Source organism: Manis javanica, chromosome 7, assembly GCF_040802235.1.
Source record: "Manis javanica isolate MJ-LG chromosome 7, MJ_LKY, whole genome shotgun sequence".
Lineage (NCBI taxonomy): Eukaryota > Metazoa > Chordata > Mammalia > Pholidota > Manidae > Manis > Manis javanica.
In genome coordinates, this window is record NC_133162.1 from 15328297 (window position 1) to 15349629 (window position 21333).

The window sequence follows — 21333 nt, forward strand, 5'->3', positions numbered from 1 at the left end:
TTTCTGTTTCTCTTGGGTATATAACTAGAAGTAGAATTTCTAGGTCGTGTGGTAACTCTATGTTTAATTATTTGAGTAACTGCCAGACTGTTTTCCAAAGTGCACCATTTTACAATCCCACCAGCTGTGTTTTCTTCTAGTACTTCTGTGACCTTATTTTCCATATTTTAAGTTTTGAACACTGAATTTCTTCATAAAATATGACATAGGGGTCTAAATGTGTATTTTCCCAGATGGCTACCCTGTTGTATAGGCATTGTTTTTCAATAATCTATCTCTCTTTCTCAGTGTCTTTATTAGAAATCACCATATGTATTAGGGGCTATTCTATACAATCTAGTCTTTTCCTGATCTGTTTGTATACTCATATGCCATTGCCACCCTGCTTTAATTTTTATAGTTCTGTGACATGTTCTTTCCCTCTTAATTTTTAAAAAACCCACTCATCACAAGCATGTTGTAAACCCTTATCTCTGTCAGAGATTGTGCAAATCAAATCCAACATTGTTCCTGCCATCTGGAAGCTTGTAATAAATAAGTTATCTCATATTGCCATACCCTCTAAAGAAGCACATTATGTGAATTATCTTATTTAACCTTAAAATTCTATGAAGGTAAGTAGAGTTTTTCATTCCCATTGTAGACATGAGGAAACCAAGGGTTCAAGACAGACCACCTGGAGACAGAAGACAGGGGGCTGGTCTTTCAAATAGTTTGGAATCAGGTGCTTTTGGGTGCCTTGTCAATGGAGAGAGACTGTCCAGGGCAGTGTGGTAGGAAATTCTACTTAGAGTCGTCTCTGGAGCCATTGTCTGCTCCCTCGTAGTGGAATGACTGATGTAAGTGGGCCTTTGGAGGAGAGCCCCACATCTTGGATTGGAAGCCTCTTGAGCATAAATTTAGTCATCCCCCAGCACTAAGTTCCATTGAGAACCCAGACTTGGGGAAGTGAAGTTGAACTTGGGCTACACTCTCCTCACAGATTGTGTGACTCAATCGCTGCCAGGGATGGAGTTTTGTTTTGTTTTGTTTTTTCCTCCGTTGCAAAAGGATAGCAAAAGTATTTGCCACATAAAACACAAAGCCCCATAAAGTCTCCACCAATGAAATCATCTCTTCCCAAGCAGACTCACACTGCTGACCTTGGCTGTTTTCCACCCTCTGGGGAGTTGTAAGGCAGGGGAACTGATTTACTCAAGGAAGAGACCTACTTAACTTTCACTTCCTCAGAATTCATCAAACACTTGGGGTTTGGAGGTTATGGGATTAAGAGAGCATCATGTGACTGCCCTGGAAGAGTTTGCTTATAGGAATGTGGGGTAAATCCATGTGGAACAAGAAATCTCAAGGATTTTGCCTAGAAATGGCAATAAAAATGCAACCCAAGTTGCCTTGATATTTCAGAACATCCATTAAAGGAGAAAGTGTCTGTCTCTTCCTCCACCTCCTTGTTACCCCACAAAGGTTTGTCTTATGGGAGAATTTTCCCAAGATTTTAACTGTTCCACTGGATGGTAGGTGATTGTTCCTTGTTTTTTATTGTGGGAAAATAGGATATTTAGGCTAGGTCAGTCTGACCTGGTTTTGAAGGTTCTGGTTTTGCTGACTTTGTCTCAGACATCACTGTTTTAAGAGAGCTGGTATAGGTTAGAAGCACATAGTTGGTGTCGTTGTATAGTCCCTGCTTCATCTGGTAAGTGTCTTGTCCTAAGACATGGAAGAGCCAGGTACCTCTTCATCGTTGGTGGGCCTGGGGCTCTCTAGCCCTGATCCTCTTACTGATGACCAGCAATGTGTTGGTGTACATGGTGTACCCCGCAGGCCAAGCTTGATTTCCTCCATAGGTCCTCTTTGGGGACTTCCAGGACTGTAGGGCCTTGGGAAGGTGGAAGATGATGGGGTCATTACTTCTCAAAGCCATTAATTTTTGGTCTTTGGGGGCTAATTACACTTCAGGCATCATCTTAGAAGCAGAGGTCTTTGAATGTAGCAGATGGTACATTTGCAGGAAAAGCAAGAGAACATTGCTTTATGGAAAAAAGACTGTTTCTCATGAAGAAATTGTCATCCATCAGATTAGAAGGTATTCATTTACATCCCAAGTCTCCTGGCCTCTGGGGATATAATGAAGACAGTGATGGCACTTTTAATATTTGTTCATAGAAAGCTTCTTCGCTTGTTCTGGAAAGGGCTCTGATTTTAGAATGTGTTCCAGTCTCTCATGTATTCCATCCAGGTGTCTACATGAGTATCGATTGGTGAGGATTAATAAAGTAAGCGGTATAAGCTTCAGTAGTATGAGAGAGTTTTGCGCCTAGTTGACTGAAAATTCCAGTCAATTTCCCGTGTCAGTACAAGGCTAATGCTTTTTTAAAAAAATATGTTTAGCACTGAAACAAGAGGAACTGTAAGCAGCTGTCCTGTGAATTCCATGGCAATGTAGAGAAGAACGCATCTCCATGTTCTTGGCCAACAGAGCTCTCCCTTTGCAGGTGCTGGAGCGCTGGTGCTGCACACCCTTAGTTCTGAAGGCCCTTTCCCTTGACTTGGAGTCTGTGCTGTGACAGCCCTCCTTGTTCGAGAGGCTTCCTGGCAGAGAGGGGCACAGTGCATTGGAGGTGTGGCACCAGCAAAGACCCAGACAAACCATGATTCAGTTTTTTGGGGAAGCAAGTATCTGTCAGAAAATATAGCAGAAAACACAATTGAGCCCTCTTACAGACACCCTCAGTCCTGGGGAGGGCTCTCAGCGTCCCTTTGCGATGGAGCCACCTGTGGTGATGCCATCTCCTGAAGCCTCTCCAGCCAATGGGTGCTCCTTTCTCTGTGTTCCCCAGACCTTACTTCATCACTGTCTTGCTGAATTGAAATTAAGGCATTCGAGGGCAGAAATGTATCCTACTCACTTTTGTATCTAAACGAGTATGAGAACTCAAATAATTAAGGAACAATTCTACCATCATACTGGGGAAACCAGTAGCCATTCTATTCATTAACTGCTGTTTGCCCAACACCCTGGTTCTGTAGACAGCATCGACCACTGAACCTTTGATTAAATGCACAGGGCTTACGGTACTGTGCCTGACATAGGGAGTGGCCGACAGATTGTGTCTTTCCCGGCCATCGCACCTTGACGGACACAGAGGTGGCTTCTTTCCAAGAAGCATGTCATTGTCCTTGGCTGGATTTTACCCAGAGTAATCCAGTTTTACAAACTGTGCCACATTTGATCCTTGCCTTCAGACTGGCCCCTCTGAAGAGTCTTAGAAAAGAAATACCTCTGCCAGGCTTCTCAGATAACCCAGTAAAATATTCCATCTGTAAAACTTGTGTGATAACTCTTCATGTGTTAGTTAAGACAGAGTTCACGTGAGAAAGGTGTTCTTTGATTTGGGAAGTCTGGGGGTAGGAGGTGGGGGGGAGCGTGGTGAGTGTGAATTAGTAAATTGAGCCAGAGGAGATGTTTTTTATGTGGATTATGACCTTAACTAACTATGCCACCTAGTGATATTTAAAAACACCAAGTTAAGTGCCCTTCACCTTCCCTGTATTAGGAAAGCAGGTGAAGGATGTGCCAAGCCCAGTCCTCTGGGGTGTCTCCACCATTTCCTTCCCATCCCCCTGGCTCGGGGCTCTGTGGGTGGTGACTTCTAGGGAGGCCCAAAAGCTCCAATCGATTCTGTCTCTGGCTGATTCTGCCTGGGTGGTCTCTTATTCTTTGCATGTTTCTCTATTCTTAGGTCTTCAGTATTCCTATCCCTTGGATGGTGTTGAAGTTGTGTGTGTTTTTAATTGAGTGCCGACAGTTCTGGATATAATAAGTTCAACTGCATTATCAGGGGTCTAACTTTACAGTGTTGTTTCAGCCCATGAGATTGTTTCAAAATGCTCTTCCTTGTGGTTTTTGAGTTAGATAATTGCTGTAACCCTCTTCCATGAGGAGCAATGACTCTAGAGATTCTTCAGTTCTGAGTGAAGAGAAATCTATCTGTAGACTCCAGTGAAGATGGCTTATATATATGCTGGTCAGAAGCTACTGTAGAATCAGCATTGATTGGCATCAGAGTTTAGTTCTATTATTTAACTGGTATTATTCCTTCTCTAAGTTGAAAATCCTTACATGTAAGTAATATTTCGCACCTCTTTGTATTTCATTCCCCACCCCTGCCTTACTTCCACCAGATCCGAGCACAAGGCCTGGTTCGTAGCTGATGCTCCAAATATGTTGGTTTATTTCACAAGTTAGAGCACGGGTGTAGCAGTGAATACACATGTCCTTCCTCTGGAAGATCTCACAATCTCTCTAACGGTTTAGCATGTGTGGCTCCTTTAAGGAGGGAACATTTTTAGGGGGTAGAAGGAACAATACAATTGGCCACGTGATACTTTGTTGTCCCAAATCTAATCTAAAATTTGTGTGTATTTTTTCCCCATTAGATTTTTATGGAATTGAAATAGGAAATCAGAAATTGAAGTTGCCTTCCTTTTTGCACAGGCCAATGGCTTTCAAGCTAAGAATGGTTTTGATAGATGAATTTTTGCCATGAATTTGGTCAGAGCATTACCTTTGAACCCCAATTAAGCAAAATGTTATACCCCTCTAAAACAAAGATTTTCATTCTCATTAGTATATTTTATTTTAAAACATTGTACTCTATTCTTATCACTATCTTGAATAATTAATTAATTGAATAAAAATGAATGGAAGCTTTCTTTGTGGACATGGGTGTTTTCTCTTTTTATGGTAGTACCTATATGATATCCTCAGTTTTGCCTGTTGGCCAGAAAACTTTTGTGTAAAGGGTGAATAGTAAATATTTTAGGACTTGTGGCAGCCATATGGTCTGTGTGGCAGTGACTCAACTTTGCCACTGTAGTATGTAAATAGGCATAGATGATATGTAAATAAATGGGCCTGACTATATTCCAATAAGACGTTATGGACAGTGAAATCTGAATTTCATGTAATTTTCGTGTATTATGATAAGTTATTCTTCTTAGAATTTTCTTGCAACCATTTAAAAATGTAAGAGCCATTCTTAGTACAGAGCAGCACAGAAAGAGTGGTCATCTCAGTATGACCAGTGGGCCATAGCTTGCTGACCCCTGTTCTAGAGGATGAGACAGTAGCCCCCAGTAATGGCTGATGGTTCAGCGAGCACAGAGATCCTAGTGAACCTGAAATAATGCTTAGACACACACGACAAACTCCCTTCACCACAGCCATGAGGCATACCCCTGTCCCCACGTGCCACTGCTTGTTTCTGAGGGATTCCAACCCACCCGGACCCTCCCCGCCTGGCTTCACTCCCTGCTCATCCCCTCACTCCTCTGCCCACAGACACAGTTCTCTAAAATCTGTCTAGGAAAGAGTTTCTTCAGGATGCAGCGTCAGCTCTGGGCCCCTTCCAGCTCCTAGTTGGAAGGCCTTTCCAAGGATAGAAAAGCTGAAACAGCTGCAGGACTTCTTTTTTTCTTCTAGAATCATCCAGCGAGGGGGTGAGTTCAGGACTCTGGCAGCTCCTGTGTAAATGCTAGCAGCTAGAGAAATCTGGGAATAAATCTGGAGCAAACCCTGCTGCTCCCAAACCAGTGAGAACGGCCTCACAAAAGCCAGGGCTCGCGGCGTCTGCCTTTATTTTGAGGCCCACTAGAAGTCTGTCTCGCTCAGCTGGGTATCTGTGAAGACCCTCCAGGGAAGAAGACGCATCTGCAGCCCCCAGAATGAGACCGTGGTCCTGATTGTTGGGCCTGTCGCTCCCGGCGTTGTGGTTCCGAGCCAGAGCCTTAACCAGCTGTGCTCTTTGTCTCATGCAGAGAGTCTCCAGAAACACGTTTTCTCTTTCTGCTTAAATGACCAAGTTTCAGAAAAATCCAATGATAATGTGCAGGCATTTCAAATCTGTAACTTCAGTTGGGATGTTTAGGGTCAGGTTGCCTGGGAGATTTAAGGGGTGGGCTTGTTAAGGGCTATGAAGTAACCAACAAAATGTCCTTGCAAGCCTGGAATGCTGAAGCAACAGGAGTGAGCGTGGACTGGGCGTGTATTTGCGTGAGATGGTTTCAATCGATGGGGCTGTGCTGTGTTGTTCTTTGACATGACAGGTAAACTGGGGGGCTCCTACGTTTTGTATCTTGTACAAATGCTAGGCAGATGTGGGCTTGGGGTCCTGGTCCGTCTCTGTCTGTTTGCTGATTTTGCCTGCAGAGAAGGGACAGATTATCTTGTTACTTGTTCTTGGGGTTTGAGGGGTGCACACTGACAGGTAACCTGGTGACAAAGGCTGGGACCCTTCCAGGGGGAGGCCGGAGAGAGGAGCCAGAGCTCTGGGGGCCTGGCTTTTATCCTCCTGCCCTGCTCTCACTGCTGTTCACCAATGAATGTCCCAGTGCCATCATTTTGGGGTAACCCAGGGGTACTTTGAATTGAAGTGCTTGGACTGAAAGTTAAAGAGGAAGAGGGAGGGTTAATGAGATTTTCCTCATTCCTATGCATTTCCTGTAATGCAGTTTTGCAAAATAACAGCTTTCATTGTTTTCTAAACATCAGATATATTATTAAACTTATATTGCATCCATTCAGTAGAATACCATGTAGCTGTTAAAAGGATTATGGATGGAAAAGATTAACTTCTCCCCTGCAAGTCACATCCTCTAAGACACAGCAATAACAAAGGTTTCTTAATAGATTTTTTTAAAGGTTTCATAATCTAAACATCAATGTTTACCCAAAGTGGATCTCCAAGGGACCATATGGCAAGTGAAAATAACAAGATTCAGATGCTATATGTAGTTTGAGCTTACTTGTATGAAAGAGCTTTATCTGTAGTTTTCCATTTATATATTTTCACACAGAATGTTATGTAGAGGAAATTCTTGGAAGGGTGCACAGTCCATTTACAGTCGTTGCCAGGGAGAGAACCAATATCTGAAGTTCTGAGATGGGAGGAAAACTTTTCATTGTCTGTGTTGTACTGCTGTTTGATTGACACACACACACACACACACACACACACACACACACACACACACACACACACACACACATTTTACCATGTGCATACATTCCAGTTTTCCACTAAAAGTTTAAATTAATAAAAATAGAAGAAAATACACAAAAGAAGTCATTGAGAAGGTATTTGGCATCATGAGACTTCCGGAGCTGGTCACCCTCGGCCTGTTCTGGACATTGAGATACGGAGAATTAAAGCAAAAGTAAATACCAGGTTAGTTCATAAGTGGCAACCCCTGCTCCTCCCACCCCACCCAGCTCTGTGCAGCTTCCCTTATCTGAGCCATAAATTCTGGGACAAAACAATGGCAAGTCAGTCCAGGCCTGGGCTTAGTGTTTACAGAGGGAAAATCTGGGAACCCACTGGAATGAAGAGCAGTGCCCAAGGCCTCTGGGCTAGGAGCACGCGCTCCCACAGGCAGCCCCGGTGCCTGCCCGGGTGACTGTCCAGGGAGCAAGGGACAAGACCAGCGGTCATTCTGGGGGTTAAACCCACCAGCCGTCCTGAGATTCCCCACAAAACAACTACAGCCTCACTCTTCAGGCCCAAGGAAAACTTCAATTTGGAACAAATTAGTCAAGAATTTTGCTGTTTCATCCAAGTTAAGGGAACGAAACCTGCGTTGTTGCTGTGCCTCTACAGGATGTGACTTGCAGGGGAGAAGTTAATGTAGTTCTCGTGGGGACAGATATTCCATTTTATCTTTTTTTATTCTCTGATAAAATACAGTAGGACTCACCAATATTACCCACACACTGAAATCCTGTTTAATTCACTATGTTTATGAGCCATAAAAGGGCCTTCCCCCACCCCCCATAAAAAAACTAATCTTCCCTATGCTCTTGTGCTATTAAAAAAAAAATTAAGTAAACACACGGAATTTTCCATTGCCCAAATTCTGACCTTGTAAATCATCTTTCCTTTTGTATTGTTTTCTTCAGCATCAGCATTTACAGCCACCCACACCAGCAGCCCTCTTATCCCGTGGGCCTGCCTGTTGCCCGCTGACCCGAATTTCTTCTTTCCAACCTGGTGGCCCAGTCCCTGCCCTTGTCTTCCCCAGCACAAACCCACCTGGCTTTCTTCTATGAGAACTGAGCACGTCGACAGCCAGGCTGAGGAAAGTTGCCGGCATTGTTTCAGCTGCTCTGCCTGGCGGCAAGTGGGGAAGGGTGAGAGAGGAAGAGTGAGTCCCAGCCTGGCCCCTGCCAGCCGATGCTGGGCCTGCGGGAGGCCCCGCGGACACCAGCCTTGTCACAGTGAGTAATTCCCAGTCTCCCTGCAGTCCCGAAATACGCTTCCCGGTCATGGGAAATGGGGAGATTGGTTCAGCACGGCTTTGCTGCCGCTGACATTCTGATGGCTGGAGAAGGCTCTTTGGAGGAAGCAGGACTTGAACTGGGCTTGAACAGATGGAAAGAATTTATAGAGAAGGGGAAAGAAGAGGGAATTCCAGATGGAGAGAAATAATGCAAGTAAAAATTGAGAAGTGGGAAGATAACCACACAGTGGGTGCTTTTGGCCAACACAGGGACTTCCAATGTGAAGATCCAGAAGTGGCCCACAGGCCCCTCCCCAACGTCACCTCCGTTTATAATGTTAAAGTGAGAGCAGAGTGAAGCCAGCTGCCCCCAAACATCTGTGAGCTAGAAGAATCATCTGCAAGTCTGTTCTACTGGCCTGATGATGCCTTAGCTCTGGCAGTCAGGGGTCTGCACAAACAGTGCCTCACTCACGGCAGGTGCAGGAAAATGCTGGTGACAGGATTTCGCCACCATAGCGGCTCAGGCAACAGTGACGTGTGAGCACTGCATTTTGTCCCATGCCTGGGATGTGACTCTGAATGGTGTATGTAGGCTGCTGGGTTTACCTAGATTCTTACATCCTATTCATGCCAGGGCAGGATGCTGGAGCAAGATGTCCAGCCAGTCCGTTTATCCTGAACACTACTCGTTTCAGCCATGAAACTGATTTAGCATCCTCAAAAAATACCTGAAGCCTTGTAGCAGCTGCCTCGGGGGTGTGGCCTTCTGATTGGAACCTTTTAACTAACCAGCAGTGCTTAGGGTGTGGAATCTGGTTACTTTAAATATTAGCTCCCACCACAGAATGTGGATTTAAAATGAACCGATGTGCATACAGATACTGCACTAGTCAAAGGAGAGTGTGCAAGCGAAATAATCACAGGCAGTATTAGAGCTCATTTGCAAGGACCCTGAGAGGCCTGAGAACAGTAGGATTTGGATATTTGGAGTTTGGATAAAACTTAAGAAACTAACCTCTGATTCTCTGTTAGTGCAAGGAAACTTAAGAGTCAGGGAGGTTGATCAGCTTGTCCAGGGTCACGCTGCTTGGTGGTGGCCAAAGACGACAGGGTATCTCATCTCCTTCTGCTGCTATCCTCTGCGTCCTGCACTGGGGCTGTGTGCGCCCAAAATAAATGAAGAATACGGTTCAGGCATGTTCGTTTTGTTGTGGATGATCATCGGTTTTGAATTAATATACAGTAGTTTTATCCAATAGAGATACATTGAGGTGTTCATTCATATTGCGGTTCTTAAACATATAACCTACATGGGTTTGTTTCAAATACTTCAGTGAAAAGGGGCGGCAGAGATGAAATACGAATGGCAAAATGTTTACAACTGAAGTTCAGCAATGGGTTCATGGGGGTACATTTTACTGTTCCCTCCTTTGTATGTTTGAAATATTTCATTAAATTTTTTTCATGACTTTCATTTAAAATTCTTCATACAAAGTTTTTAAAAATCAGCAGTGATTTTTCACACCTAGCCAAAGAAACAGCTGCCACAAAGAACACCTGTAGTGCCCACCACAATCAGTTTCCATGAATGTAGGATTTTTGTCCCTGTTCTCCTTGGGCTGTAGTTGTGCAGTAGTGGCATCCGTCACCGTGCTGACAGCTGCCTGGGCGCATGTGCAGCCTCAAAGACCCTCTTATCTCCTACACCTCTGGGACAGGGTCTCACCAGCTCAGTCTCAGCTGCCATTTGTGGAATCCTGCTCCTGGTGACTCATGCCTCATATTTCTGCTCCCTATCTGCACGTGGAATATGTTAATGTGTCTGGGTCGTCATTATTCCAAATGCCATGCTTCAGCCTGGCCTGTCAGGGTGGGAAGATTAAGTCCATCACGTTCTTTCTGTTTGTATGAAGTGTGTATGCAGTCAGGTAGCCCTCAGCTGCTGCTATGGTTGTTGCGAAACATTGTAACAGTTAAAAAAGAGTGGAGAGCAGGCTTTCTTCCACCCCCTCTGCCCGCCTCTGCCTCCTTGCCAGGGAGCCCAGGAAGGCTTTGGAATAACCTGAAATAAACTTGCAAGTTCAAGCAAGCAGTCATTCCTTGCTCCCTGGCAATTAACAGTGGTTTACTGAAGGTTACATTCTAGTGTGGCTTCTGGCCTTTTGTTATCGCTGCTTTGGGGACTGGGCTCATTATTGGTCAGTTCCTTGTTACTCTGCAGACATTTAGCTTTCACATTTAGCTCTTGCCCACAGCCACATCCTGTCCCTTTGGTGTATGGTGCTGGGCTGTCCTGTGCTGAAGGAGGGGAGGGATATGCTAGGAAGACAGCCTCCACAGACAGATGGACTGAATCACTGGGTCATTTTTCCACTGACATTTTGAAGATGGAATGCACCCTGAAATTTGCCCTCTGTTGCATGTTCTCAGAGAATGTAAGGTTGGCCTGATATGACTCTAAATCCCTGCATGTCCATCTGCAAACAGCTGATGATGTGCCCTGGCACAGGCAGTATTCTGTTTTGCTGCCTTTTGTCTAGAAGCCTCCTGTTACTCAGAGGAGATGGGAAGTCACCCAAAGCTCTATTTTCCTTTTGGCTCAGCCAGAAACTGATGTGTGGGCTGTCACCTTCCGTGTGTTTGGGGCCTTGTGCATGGGTGTGGTGTGGCCCAACCATCTCAGCTGATCAGTGTGACCCTGCCCCTAAGTGTTAATATGAAAAAAACACTAGGGATGCCTTGATCTGTTGAATGTGAGGAATTCCTCTTACAACTTAGTATCAGGAAATGGCTTGTCCCTTCTGAAGAACTGGTATGTTTCCTTTGATTAGATACGAACAATTGCCTCCTCTCCTATACCTGACTTCTTTTTTTGACTATTTTGAAAGGCAGAGCTCATATTTCATATTCCTCATAAACTCTAGCCTACCTTTGGGGTATATTTTCCTTCCCCTTCTTTCAGGTTGGGTTTTAGTTTCCTGTTTCCATTTTCAAAAATCCTTTAGGAAGTGTACGGGCACAAGTGACAAGTAAATGACCTGTCCACAGGCCTTGATCCCTGCCCTCCCCTTCCTTCCATCATAGTTTGTCCTTCGGTTTTGAGGACCCTAACGCAGCCTGCTCTGTTGGAAGGCCATGTGCTTCCTCTTGACAGGATCCCTGCCAGGCCTGTCTTTCCAGAATCCAGGGCTGCCTAGTTGGAATCTGAGAATCTTCCGTTTTTGCCAAGAGATAGCACCTTGTAACTGGGCATTGAGACCCACAGCTCTTCACTGTAATTCCTGAATCTGCTCACTAAACATTCCTGCTAGGAACACACTTCCCCTTGTCATCAGTCTCAGCCCCAAAGATAGAGATAGTTACAAAAGCATGATGGGTATCTAGAAAATCAAGGATGCTCGAACAAAGGTTGCCCCTTATGCTGATTGTGGTAATTGGATTTGGATGGGGTAGCTGGAAAGGCATTTGTGAAGGTCGTGAATTCTGTAGGGAGTGTGGTGGGGGCTAAGGACTATCCTTGGAAGCTACTGTAGATGGTTTTCTATATCACATAAAGATTGTGGTTCTCAAACTGGACCTCAGTTTGATTAGAATCTTAATTTTTTATATTTTCATCTTAGTAATAATTTAAAAAGTTATTTTAAGCCTGTTATAGATCATCTTGATGGCCACCTTAGTACTGGATTTTGTGCCTCATGTATGTGTACTATCATGTTAGTGCCCAGGAATCATCCAAGATACCAATATTAACTGGACTCGCTGGAGGGTCCACAGGGGCATGCGTGGGGATCCCTGGATTATATGTTAGCTTAGGAGTGAAAGAAAACAACGTACACACCAAACACTTTTGCACATTTTACTTGTATCACAGGGCACTGTTATGTTCCTGAGAGTCAAGCAGGACTTGGAGGAGTTCGTATCTTTCTTTGCTAAGATGCTCACAATGATTTAATCAGCATGTATACTGAAAAGGGGGAGGGAATTCTTTCCTATTGAAACCCCTCAGCATTGAAGTCCTGGTTTCAGACTTTTGCCTTGTAATAAATGTCTTGTTAGGAGTTTCTGGGTAGTATTGACAATGCCCAGCCTCCGTCAGAATGGTGAACTTGAATTTGTGGCTGGGCTGGAGCAGAGATGGGCATCAGGTTGCTGGTCTGGCTCCTTCCATATCATCACATACACACCATGGCCAGCAAACTTTTCTGCAATTCTGTTTCCGTCATCACTCCTCTGCTCCAAGCCGTCCCTGGCGCCCTTGTGCCAGCTGGATGGCTTCATCTGGAGAGCAAGGTGAACACCTCTCCACCTGGTTGACAGCGTTCTCGGGTCACCCGCAGGAGTCCCGTGTCACTGCTGGCCTGCCTGAAATGCATTCTGCAGGCGCCCTTCCTGCCAAAGCTCGCGCCACCACCTTGAACACTGCTCCGTCTCCATTTCTCCACATCCACGCAGCCCAGCCCAGACTCCATCTGGCCTTCTCTGATCACTCAGTCACTTGTCCCTCCAACCCCTGCCCCATCGAACAGCAATTATGAAGAGTCAGCATGTTCTTACCTGAGTTGTGGGGGCTGGGTGGGGGGGGTTTGTCCCACCATCTCGATTATGAACTCTTGGATAAAATGGCAGGATTTGGCTGACCCTGCTGATGTGGCTTTGTCTCCTAAAATGCCCTTCAGAGTACCTGTGTCCATTCACTCCTCACTCATTCATTCACTCACTCATTCATGCAAGCTTGTCCTGAGCCGCTCATGTGTGCCAGCCACCAAACTCGGCACTGTGAGTAAGTGGTGATCAAGACGCAAGGGATATTCCTCGTGAAGCTTATAGGCCTGGGGGTGGGGAGAGGAGAGGAGAAGCAGGTTTTAAACAAGCCCTGATGGCTCGGGATGTCAGGATAGAAGGAGTCAGGGAAACCCTGGAAACACACGTAGAGGAGTGTTGGTGTTGGTTGCATGTGAACGACGCCCTCTCTGAACCAACGGTTCAGTAAATCTATGCCCCAGGACGCCGGTTCCTATCCAGTCTGCTCATTGAATCATCTGGGGAGCCCCCAGGTGCTTGGACCCCACCCCTCAAGAGAGAAGCTCATTTATTTGGTCTGGGGTATGGATATTAAAACAAAACTCATGGTTCAAGGGGGAGCAGGAGGACCCAGAGGGACCCCCATCCTGCCCCTCTGTCACCAGCCTGAGGGTAAATCAGCTGAGCCAGGCTGGCTGTGGAGAGAGGGCCTTGCTGTGGGTTGAATTCTGTCCCCCAAAAGATATGTTTAAGTCCTAACCTCCAGAGTACTGGCTTTTTTGGAAACAGAGTCTATGCAGATGTCATCCAGTTAAGATGAGGTCTTGCTGGGATTAGGGTGGGCCCTTGTCCAGTAGAGATAACTGTCCTTCTAAGAAGGCAGCCTGAATACCCAGACAGAGGAAGAACACCACGTGACAGTGGCAGAGATCAGACTGATGCAGCCATAAGCCAAGGATGGCCAAGGATTGCTGGTGACGCCGGAGTTCTTATTCACGAAGCTGAAGAATGAACTTCACAAACACTCAAGGTAGGAGAGCAAGGTACAGGCTTTTATGTAGAAATAAAGTGAGAGGAAAGAGCTCCTGGCTCACGCTAGGCGGGGACAAGAGAGCCCAGGATGGTGTGTTGTCTAGGGGATTTATAGGCAGTTGAGGACTTTGGGGAACTGAGGGCTTAGGGTGTGGACTTGTACCACCTGCCCCGCCCTCAAGGTGGGCTGGGTTGTTGTCTGTTTGCTAGGACTGTTTACAGTAAAGTCATGGGTTATGCTGAGATACCCTGCAGAACACTCAGACATTCCAGGCCAAGTTGCTCCTGGCCCTTTGACCTTTAACTGATGTCACTGAAGATGTCTATATCCTAGTCTGGTATCTTTACCCTAGAGAATTAGTGTAACCTTGACTTTGCATAATGCTGAACACAGAGTTTCGATAGGGACTTTACATTGTTACATTGCTTTGACTGTAAATATCTTCCCTGGCTTTTTCCAGAGGCCCTCACCCTACTCTGTCTAAGCCCATGGTCCCTCTCTCACTGGCAACCACCAGAAACTGGGAAGAGGTGGGGGAGGATCCTTCCCCAGAGGGAGCACAGCCCTTGCTGACACCTGATTTCAGACTTCTAGCCTGCAGGACTGGAAGAGAATACATTCCCTCAGTCTCTGGCCACCCGAGAACACTGGTCCAGGCTCCAAGGGTCTTGCCCATATGCAAGGTGATGCCAGGCCCCTCCCCTGCCCAGGGCAGCAGTCGGAGCCCAGAGGCAAACCTCGGCAGTGGTCACAGACGGGATGTCAGCAGGGGAAAGGGAACCGAAGAACAAAATGAAGTGACAGCTTGGTTCTCACCCCTCAACTTCAGCAACAGGTGATCTCATTATCAAGTCAGGGCAGGGCCAGGGTTCAGGTTTGGGAGTGGGCAAGGGCTCTGGGGCACTGGCCCACGTCCTATTCCACATCATATTGGCTGTGTAGCTTTGACTGTCCCTTTCAGAGAGCCCCATTTCCCCATCTCTAAAATGGGAATAAGGACATGTTTCATATAGGCTTGTGAGGATTAAATAAAATATTGTGGGCAGAACACCTTGGCATACATGCCATCACATGACAAATTGTCATTTTTGCATTATGAACAGAACAGGCTGAATGTTGGAGGCAAAAGGCCTCCCCGTGTGGAAGTAAGCACTGGATGCCAGGCCAAAGATTTGAGCTTTGCTGTGGCTCTGCCGCTGCTTACCTCTGTAACCTCAGGATGGTTACTTCACTCCCTATCCTCAACTTTAAGATTGGTTAATAACATCTGTTTTATAGCATTGTGGAGGATTAAGTAAAATGAGTCTAAATTATGTAGGGCCCTTTGCTCAGTGATGTTAGTTGTAGGCTCATGTGATGAAAACCAAGGAGGGACAAGGACTCAAAACCAGAACAGGAGCTCAGCTTCACTCCTGCAGCCTGGGGCCGCTGGGGGCCCAGGGCACTGACTTGAGAATGGTGCAGTGGACAGCTGGCCTGGCTCTGGGCCTTGTGGCATGCGTGGTGTGCATACGTGGCATGGGAAGCCAGGGCACTCAAGGGACCTTCCAAGAGGAGCGACTTGGGATTTCTAAATCTGGCGTACAATTCAAGAGTTGCCTTACCCCAACTCCCAGAAATCTGTTTTCTGAACTTGCTGCCCCTGTGTCCTTTCACAACACAACCTCCTTTCACAAGACAACTTTCAGTGTATGTGAGGCTTGGACACCACTGTCAGTCACCTAATGAGGGCTGAGCCTGGTGGGGGGCAGCCTGGATGAGTTCTTCTCCAATAGGCTCCATGCAGCTGTCCAGCCCGCACCTGTTGGGCTTGGGCCTAGAATCCTTGGCTCACCATCTGCCCAACTTTTCATGAAAGTTGTTCACGATTATTTATGGCAAAAATGGAGGGCTCGGTTTCACCAGAATGGTGAATTTCAAATTCAGCGAATTTTCAAATTCAGAAGTTTTGTCTTGGCTGACATTAAACCTAATTAGATTCTTATAATCAAATAGGAAATCAGACCTTTTCCAGCCATGTTCATCTCTTGTAAATCTGTTCCTTACTGAGTTCCTTTTTTTCTTCTTAAGACTAGCAACGAATATTCCATTCCTAATTCCATGAGTTGAAAGGGGTGTCTTAGTCTCTAAGGGATGCTGTAACGAATTACCACAAACTAGGTGACTTCAAGCAACAGAAACTTATTCTCCCACTGTTCTGGAGGCCCAAAGCCCAAGATCAAGGTGTCAGCAGGGCCACAGTCCCGCTGATGAGTCTAGGGGAGACTTCTCCCTCGCTTCTTACGGCATTTGGTGGTGCCTGGCTTTCCTTGGCTGTGGCAGCATTAACTCCTCTCTGTCTCACGTGGCCTGTTAGCTGCGTTTCTGCATCTCACTGCTGCCTCTCCTCTTCCGAGGATACTAGTCATGGGACTTAGAGCGCACCCCAAATCCAGGAGAATGTCATCTTGAGAGCCTTAATTTAATTACATGTGCAAAGACCCAATACCAAATAAGGACACATTCACAGGGACCAGGAGTAGGACTTGGACTGGGGCCACTATTCAACCCCTTAGGGGGATAATAACTACTTAAATGTTTATTGAATAATGCTTTGTGGTTAGTGGTTTTCAGGTGTGATTTCATTTAATCTTCATGTTAACCCGGCAACAGAAGTAGGATTTCTTCCCACTTCTGTAGGTGGGAAAAATTTTGGCTGGGCTAAAAATTGACCTAAGGCAGATTAGCAGGAGAACAACATTTCATGCATATGGGAGCTCATGGAAATATAAGACTCAAAGAAGTGACCAAGGCAAGCAGCTTTTATGCCTTTAAGGCAAAGCAACAATTACTTGTGAAGATTTGACAAAACAAAGGGGTTTGGGCTTGATGTAGCAAATGAATGAAGAAGTAACAAGATTTGTTTATACAGCTTTCTTGGCCTTGAATTCCCTATCTCTGGTGATAAGGATGCTTTCTGTCCTCCTGGTATAGGGAAGATACCTCACATGAGAGATTTATTTCTTGCTTTCAGGAGGACATAGGAAGGTCAGAGTGTTATTCTTATATCTGCTATTTCTTAAGTAAGTTTAATTTAAAATAATCAATATGCCAAAGTGACATATTTTGGGAGGATCTATTCTGTTCACTACCAGTCCATCATAAGAAAGAATTTAACAGCTGCCATAATAAAATAGCCTATAGGTTTTCTGCTGTTACTTCATGCCTGGAAAATCACAGAATCCTAGGACACTAAGAATACCAGGAATTTTGTATCACTGTTCATCTGTTAGCAGGAAAGCTAACATAATCATAGCAAGGGAACTTATCATGAGGCATGTTGATGTATACTCCAAGAGGATCATTATTTGGTAGTCCAGTCTAAAGCTCTCATGCATATTAGGTGCTCCATAAGTATTAAGTCCTCCATAAGTATTTGGTGAAGGAATGAATGCCTGAAGAAATGAAGCTGTGAGAAGGTTGGCTTGAAGCAACACTCCACTAGAGGATGTGACCTCTTAGTTGCCACAGGGATGTCAAGATGGTGCCACCGCTTCGCTCTGTTCAGGTGTCACATGTTGGGGGCAATGCTTTTCTCAAGTGAATATTGTCTTTAGACTTTCAGTTTAATGTTTGGCAGAATTCCTCAAGAGTAAGGGTCTGTTTTAAAAGCCAGATGTCAAGAGTTTGGGAATATTCTTGATGGTCTCATTGCTATTTCTGGACTGGGATCACTTGAGACATCACAGAATCACTACAGAATCCCACACCTTCTCAGAAAGAAACTTGCCCAACATTTTCTGTCCAGGTTTATTTCTTGGCACTTGGTCCCATGAATTCACAGGAATAGAACATAAATAAGTGGAAGAAATACAGAAATATAACCGATATAAGTGGAAGAAATTGTACTGATGTAGAAATTTTGCTTGGAAAAGAAAATGCATGTCCAAAGTTCTGAGAACTTCTGAACCTCAACACTCAAGAGACTGTCCACATCTGTGGGGTTTTAAACCATGTCTGTTGGGGTAAATTTGGGAAAGAAAAGTACCTAGGAGTTTTCAGGTTTCAGGGCAATAGTAATGTTTTAATTCCCAACTACGTAAAGTTTTTCTTGCCTTTTCCTAAATGTCTTTCAACTTGCACAGGGCATCTCCTCGGTTTGCAAAAGCTCTGTGTGTTAGGGTTCTATAGAAAAAACAAAACCGATAGGATATTTATCTGTTCACCCATCTATTCATTTATCTATCTGTACGGTAAGAGATCTATTATAAGGAGTTGGCTCATGTGATTATGGAAGCCCAGGTCCCATCAAGTTGACTCCTAAAATTAACTATCACACTCTGTCTCTGTGGCTTTTGTTCATTCTTAGCTCTAGTAAGGTGGCAGTGTCATATATATGACCCTGTTTGGTGTCCTCCACAAAAATGTGCTCAGTTGAAACAGGAATGTAGGGCCAAGGCAGAAATCCAAAATGGAAGCCGGTAAGATGGGATGCTTTCTTAGTCTTCTAAATTTCCACTGACCTCCTTTGCCTCTTGCCCTGACCATGCCAGTAACTTTTTTTAAACGAATGAAAGATGGATAAGACATGTTATTGCAATGCAGGGAGTGCTATTTGGGTTTCTTTGACCAGGTCTGCACTCAGCCAGCAAATCACATATTTGGAACCTATTTCTAATAGCTGTAGGGAGATTTTGATTAAAGCATCATTTGCCAACCAAACCCCTTCATTTACGTTTCCATTAACAGGTATAACTCTCCCCATGAACCCACTGATTGAGTAGACCTGCCGTGCAGGGGGCAGGGAAAGGTGCCTCACTTCCAGAGGACCTGAATGAATACTTCCAGTAGGACTGGTACGTGGTCATCCAGCCATGTTCCCACCACTTTTCATTTCCCAGTTACCATGCAGAGGGTTTACACGTGGGGCTTACAAAGTACATTCGAGTGGTTGATTGTTCTTGATTACTTAACTCTATGAGAAGGCATTTCGTCTTTTTAAAACCCAAAGTCATTTTAAACCCAGTGATAAAGTTGATATATTTTGAAATGTGGCCACACATCTTAACAAATATTGCATTAGTACAATGATTACCACGCAAGATTTACAGGTAAACTTACCTAGTGTTTGAACAAGTCAATATCACACACCAGAAACTTCAGTGACGGTGGTCTCAGCACCTGTTGTAAGTTACATGTATTCCCTGAGTCCTTTACTGTTCTCTTTTACTGTGTTACTGTTCTCATAGGATATGACTTAGTCACTGGCAACATGCATTAATGGGCAGGGTTGAAATAGGCTAGCAGAGTTCTTCTGTATTTATATATAAATCTAGTCTTAGACATGCCTTCTTTGCTAGGCTCTATTTTCAAATGACTACAGGTCTTTATTTTTTTTTTAAGTTTTACCTTCTGGACATGAAAGAAGAAATTGAAAGAAAGGCCATCCTGGGTGATAGAGGGAGGGTCAGAGTGATTTGAGTTTAGATCTGAACTTAACTACCTATGTGACTTTGGGCAAGTTACTTAACCTCCCTGTTTATTCATCTGGGGGAACGGTCATACCTACCATATGGGTTTACTAAAAGAGCTCAGTGCAATAAACTGACTATTGGCTGACTTTATTCTTAAAAGCGGTTTCCCTGTTTTGATTTTATTCTTTCTCTTTTCCCAGTTTACCAATAATAGCATTTTATTATTCATTTAATGGTAATTCTATTTTCATAATTTAAATTTCAGTAGAAAATGGCCCATCATAAGATCTATTAATTCTTGTTGCTAATTTAGAGTTAATTGTATTTTTGCTTTGCTTTATGCCAAATGGCCTTCAGAACAACAGTAAGGCAAAAAAAAAGAAGGCTTCCTTTTTCCCAGTTTTTTCCAATTGAGCCTCTCTAAGCAATTCCTGAACCAGGTTTGGGATTCAGAGCTGGGATTGTTCTGGAGATGCTGGATGTGGTCCCAACAACCAGTTTAGAATGGAAAGGGCAGAGACTTCCAGAGCCATGGGCTGGATGGAGGACAGGGGGTCTTCACCCAGGCCCAGCACTGCCTGTCAGTCAAACTTGAGAGCTCCCGCTCAGGGCTGTGTGCCTAACAGTCACCTTCTGCCTCCATAGGTACCTGGCAGGTTCAGGAGGGGCACCTAAAGGGAATTCCAAGAGCCAGGTCTTGTACTGTAAAAATCTAGTTGAGGTTCTAAACAGACACAATTTCAGCATTTAAGGGACTTAAAAACAGAAAGTAAAGTGTTGTCCAAAAAAACTTAACACTGTGCAAATAGCCTCCTCACTGTGAGAGAACGGAAAATCCCTATGGTTGGAAGGACAAGGTCTGATTGAGGAATGATTGATTCTAAGATGTCACTTGATTATAAGAAGCATTATCAGTCTAGTGGCACTGTAGTTGAAGGTAATAAAGGAAATGCTACCACATTACATGCAAACAGAGGTGTAACATGCATTCATATTTTAGGATTTCAAGGAATACATGCAAATTAGAAATAGGACATTAAAGGTTTGCCCTACTGCATTGCTTAGCATGGTCCTGGTGGAGGGTAGATCCTCAAATACATCTTTAAAGAGGCCACTGATGTATAGCTGATATCCAGAACATACTTATTGACCAGTTGGTATCGGTAGATAGGGCCAGGGTGGTGGTGGGGTGGAGCAGGGCGAGCTGGTGGGCTGCAGTGATGACCACGCCTGGGAGTGCTCTTGAAGCCTGGTTAGAGCATCAAGGGAATAATAGCTCAGAGAGAACATGGTGTGCATGGGTGATGCCTTGGAGAACTTGGGTACAGCGGAGAAAAAGTGGCTGAAGGCACTTCCAGGCTATTTGAGGCTGGGGGCCACCGTGTTGGAGAAATTGTCGGAGGGAAGAGGCGGGGCAGGGAGCTGAGGAGCTAACGTCCCTCTGAGATTGGCCAGTATGGGAAAGGGGATACGAATAAAGAGCCAAGCACAATCTTAAAATGTTCTCCCAAACTGAAATGTGCTGAAAGAGCCGGAAATTGTACATCAGCAATTTCTTTTGACAAATTTTGGCTAAACCATTAAGTAAAAACAACGATCCAACTCAAAACTGTGATACCTTTACATTGTTTATGTAATAGGGCTTCAAGGGTTTAATTTAGAACATTTCTGTGATGAATAACTGGCCCTTGTTCATGTAAACAACGTACAGCTTGCACCGAGGAACCAAATCTTCTTCATCAGGTCAGGGTTGTTTTCCTGAGAAGAGAGCTTCTCTCTCCTTGCCTCTTCTGACCTCCGTAAATCATGACCAATGCATTCGGAGGTCTCTACCTTCTCTGAACCCTTCTCTGCTGCTCCCAAGGAACTCCCATTAAAGAATGAGCCTCGTGCTTTCCTTTTGCTCTTTAGGACACCAAATGACTTGAATTAAGGTTTAGAAAGCCTTGGTCAGTTATAGGACTTTTAGCTTTCTATTAATGAACCCTATGATGTTGACAAAGTCCCTTTTCTCTCTGTCTATGATAACATTTTAGACCAGCGCTGTCC

General features: G+C 44.7%; 1 protein-coding gene across 9 annotated transcripts in view; it reads left to right on the forward strand.

The window, feature by feature from the left end:
* Window positions 1-21333, forward strand: part of AFAP1L2 (actin filament associated protein 1 like 2) — a 92840-nt gene that overhangs the window by 21430 nt on the left and 50077 nt on the right. For 5 of the 9 annotated variants that reach the window (XM_037011386.2, XM_037011388.2, XM_017654291.3 and 2 more), the window contains exon 1: window positions 8140-8272. The exons of the other annotated variants lie outside the window; for them this stretch is intronic. The gene's annotated coding sequence lies outside the window, so the exon portion shown is untranslated. Of the gene's footprint in view, window positions 1-8139; window positions 8273-21333 lie in introns of those variants that run through there. 9 annotated transcript variants of the gene reach the window in all.